Consider the following 4929-nt stretch of genomic DNA (forward strand, 5'->3'; position numbering starts at 1 on the left):
GTGGGTGAGGCCCTCAGACCATGCGTGCAAATATTCAGATGACAATACACTATCTCATAGGCTGTAAAGTCTCTAGAGTTATGCAAGCCAGGAGGGAAAAACCAGGGCAGTGGAAGTTACAAGTTACTTGTCCGGAGGGAACAGACTTAATTTTGGAGAAAAGAGCCCACAAGTCCCAGGTTTCAAATAAAGCAATGTGTCACTTCTAGAGCTGAGGATTAATTTTTGAGTCACTACAAATTCATACCTTTTCCTCTCTGTCCCATAGGAAATTATATTATTTGTAGGTCTTTCTCCCTGCTATGGCTAGAGGTTCAAGTATTCTGACCTAAATCTACAGTTCATTGTATGAATATAAAAACACAGGGAGAAATTGTATGGGCACAAATCACATACTGGAATTTGTATTCACAAACACATACACATGCAGAAAGATTTACTGTTTTGGGGTAATTCATGAGTACTGGGATGTGCTCTATGGGCTCATGGGACTATAAATCAGTTGGTCCTGGATTTTACTTTATTTTTAAAAAGTGGACAGGGCAACAAATGACACATATTGAAAGACTGCTACAAATAAAGCTCTGTGTGGATACTGCAAGCAAAAATAAAGCAAGGCAGGTGACACTTTTGTCTTCACTCTGGCCTCTCCTTGTTCTGGTGGTATTGGAAGTTGAGCTCCTAACAGAACTTTGTTTTTCATGTTTTGTCTTTAAAACTAGCAAGGCCTGAAAGAGTTCATAATGTGTACATTCTGAATAAAAAGCAGGAGTATGTAGCACTTTAAAGACTAACAAAATGGTATATTAGATGATGAGCTTTCGTGGGCCAGACCCACTTCCTCAGCTCAAATAGTGGAAGAAAATAGTCACAACCATATATACCAAAGGATACAATCACAAAAATGAACACATATGAAAAGGACAAATCACATTTCAGAACAGAAGGGGGATGAGGGGGGGAGGTAAATATTTAGTCTTTAAAGTGCTACATAGTCCTGTTTTTTGCTCCAGCTACACCAGACTAACACGGCTACATTTCTATCACTATTGTACATTCTGAATACACTGACTCAACATTTTTCTTCATAGGAAGATTGTGTCCTTGCGAAGTGTTGATTCAACAATATGACTTATAAACGTGTATTAAGATGTAATACCAGGTGATATATTTTTAAATTCATAAGTAGGGATTTAAATCCCATTTACTTGGTTAACTGTTTGTGTTAACCGGTTAACCAATTAAAGAGGGCGAGGGCAGGGGGAACTGCTCTACTCCTGCTGGGTTGGAGCTGCTCTTCTGCCTGCCAAGACTGGGTTGGAGCAACACCTCTGCTGCAGGCACAGGATGCTCCAGCCCAGCCCTGTCCAGGGCAGGCCAGGATGCATCAGGCAGGGGCTGCTCTGGTTGTCTGGAGCAGCTCCTGCCTGCGGGGCACCTGGATTCTCTGTGGACAGAGGGTGCTCTGGATGATCAGGCATGCTGCAGACAAAGGCTGCTCCAGATGCCCTGGTCTGCGAGGATAGGCTGCTCTGGAGGACTGGAGTAGCCCTTGTTTGTGGCAGGCCCCCTTGAGGCTGGAGCAGCCCCCACCAGTTGATGGATAACTGGAACGGATAAGCATCATCAGTTAAGGGTGCTGCTTACCAGCTAACCTTTCACATCCCTGTTCATAAGTGTGGTCACATAAACACACACACCTGAAGAATTTCCTGCCCAGATCTATGTCAAGCTCTGTATCTTTGGAAACAGAGCCTTGTTTTGTAAGAAGCAATTTTGCATATGAGGACAAGAACAGCAATACTGAATCAGACCAGTAAGCCTTGAGTCAAGAATTCTCTGTCTGATAAAATCAGCTGCTTCAGAGGAAACTGCATGAACTCTTCTAGTGGCATTTTGAAATCAGCAATGCATAGGGGTGACAAAGAGAACTTTGATTTAGTCACTTAGCAATGACAACCACTTCAATTGTTGGTGGACATCCATTCCATTCCAACAAAGTATATTAATAATTCGTTTGTTTTAAAGTCAACATCCTAATAACCTGTGCACGAAGAGGTCCAAAAATCTATTTATGCTTGAACTATGGGCTTCATAGTGCATTGTGTTTAAAGGCAGGGCTGGCTGAACTTATCACTGTGTGTGGGTTTTTTACTCTTCCCATTTCTCCCCCCCCCTTTTTTTTTTTTTCTTAAGAAGCATTTTCAAAGCATCTTCTGGTCATTTAAAAAGACTTGTTTTAGCCTTCTTGAAGTCTACAAAGATCAAAGAAACAAAACATCAATTTGCCTTATTAATCACAAATATTTTCAGTCATAACACTCAACAGGCATTGAACTATGAAATAGTGAAAGTTACCTCTATAATCATAGAACACTAGAACTGAAAGGGAATTTGAGAGGTCATTTATTCCAGTCCCCTACATTCATGGCAAGACCAAGCACCATCTAGATCTGAAAGATGTTTGTGTAACCTGCTCTTAAAAATCTCTGATGATGGAGATTCTACAACCTCTATAGGCAATTTATTCCAGTACTTAACTATCCTAACGAAGTTTTTCCCGGTGTCCAAACCTAAAACTCCCATGCTGCAGTTTAAGCCCACTGCTTCTTCTCCTATCATCAGAGGTTAAGAACAACAGTTTTTCACCCTCCTCTTTGTAACACCCTTTTGGGTACTTGAAAACTATCAAGTCCTCTCTGTCTTTTCTTTTCCAAACAAACCCAGTTCTTTCCATCTTCCCTCGTAGGTGATGTTTTCGAGACCTATAATCATTTGTGTTGCTCTTCTCTGGACCTTCTCCAGTTTCTTCACATCTTTCTTGAAATGTGGTGCCCAGAACTAGACACGTTACTTTAACGGAGGCTTAATCAGGGCAGAGTTCCAGGGTAGAATGACTTCTCGTGTCTTGCTTATAACACTTGTGCTAATACATCCCAGAATTATGTTTGGATGTGGTGTGGGTTGTGGGGTTTTTTTGTTTGTTTGTTTGTTTGTTTTGCAACAGTATCACGTTGTTGATTCATATAAATGATACATGTATGAATACACTGTTTCAATTTCTTGGGCTGAAATCAAGTCAATTGTCTAGCCTAAGAATGGCATTTTTAGGTTGTGATTTCTGTTTTCTGTGTGAAAATGGTCCTAATGTAAGCAGCTCTTTTGGCTGGAATTGAAGCATGTTTGTCCCTCTCTCCAACCATCCTTTGGTACAGAACAATACGTCTCTTCTTTCAATATGTGACCATCCAAACTTGAACACTGAAATTGGGAGTTATTTAAGAAGCATTTATTAGATGGCCAAAAAATCCATGATTCAGAAAGAGAAGAACTTTGGCTAAAAACTCAGTCTGGTTCAGAAGCAACTTAAGAGCAGCAGCTAGAAATGTAAAGCAACATATAACAATAGGGAAAAGGGGGAAAGAAGGACCAATCAATATAATTGAGAAGCTATGAAATGTAGAAAATTGAGATGCTTAAATGCATCAGGGAAAACCCATGGCTGGCTGGTCTAAGGACATAGGACAATACAGACTTTATAAATATACTACTAGGAACAAAAAGCAGACAAGGTGGCTATGATTTGGGTAGACACATGGGGACCACCAGACACACAAGAAGCATTTAAAAGCATTATTCCTTAAGAGTTCTATTGCTGCCAAAAACTGCATTTGAAAGGTAGCTCTGTATTTAGTGGCAAGGAGTCCTGTGGCACCTTATAGACTAACAGAAATGTTGGAGCATAAGCTTTCGTGGGCAAAGACCCACTTCGTCACATGCATGTAGTAGAAATTTCCAGAGGCAGGTATATATGTGCAGGCCAGAATCAGGCTAGAGACAACGAGGTGAATCCAATCAGGGAGGATGGGGCCCACGTCTAGTCGCTGATCTGGAGGTGTGAATACCAAGAGAGGAAAAGCTGCTTTTGTATTTAGCTAGCCATTCACGGTCTTTGTTTAATCCTGAGTTGATGGTGTCAAACTTAAAGATGAACTGTAGCTCAGCGGTTTCTCTTTGAAGTCTGGTCTTGAAGTGTTTTTGCTGCAGGATGGCTACTTTTAGATCTACTATTGTGTGTCCAGGAAGATTGAAGTGTTCCGCTACAGGTTTTTGTATATTGCCATTCCTAATATCAGATTTGTGTCCATTTATTCTTTTATGTAGGGAATGTCCTGTTTGGCCAATGCATATAGCAAATCAGGGAGGATGAGGCCCACTTCTAGTAGCTGATCTGGAGCTATGTATTTAGTGGCAATGCAATTTTAAAGTCATGTCCGTGATCACAATTAGTCTGCAGTTCATCATAGATGAAGAAACGAAGGAAGTACGGTTCCTCCAGAATTACAGAAAGGCAAGTAAGTATGGGTATGTCTACACTACAATGTTAGTTCGAACTAACATTCATAGCCGCTACACTAGCGCTCGCTAGTTCGAATTTGAATCGAACTAGCGGAGCGCTTAGTTCGAACTAGGAAAACCTCATTTTACGAGGATTAAGCCTAGTTCGAACTTACTAGTTCGAATTAAGGGGTGTGTAGCCCCTTAATTCGAACTAGTGGGAGGCTAGCCCTCCCCAGGTTTCCCTGGTGGCCACTCTGGCCAACACCAGGGAAACTCTATGCCCCCCCCTTAAAGGGGCACAGGCTGGCTACGGTGCCCGTGCCAGGTGCAAGCCTGCCAGCACCCAGCCAGCAGACCCTGCACCTGGCACGATCTCCGCACTAGGCACAGGAAAGTGGCCGTCTAGGGCAGGAGAGCTGCCAGCCTGGCCACCCAGGAGCAGGTTGGCATGAAAATCAAGGGGGTCCACTGACACCCCCGACCCTGAGCCCTGAGCTTACAATGGCCGTCCTGGGTCAGACCAAAGGTCCATCTATCCCAGTAGCCTGTCTGCCGACAGCGGCCAACCCTAGGGACCCTGGAGGGGAT

The sequence above is a fragment of the Pelodiscus sinensis genome, chromosome 17, assembly GCF_052426305.1.
Source record: "Pelodiscus sinensis isolate ZL-2025 chromosome 17, ASM5242630v1, whole genome shotgun sequence".
NCBI classification, from domain to species: Eukaryota; Metazoa; Chordata; order Testudines; family Trionychidae; genus Pelodiscus; species Pelodiscus sinensis.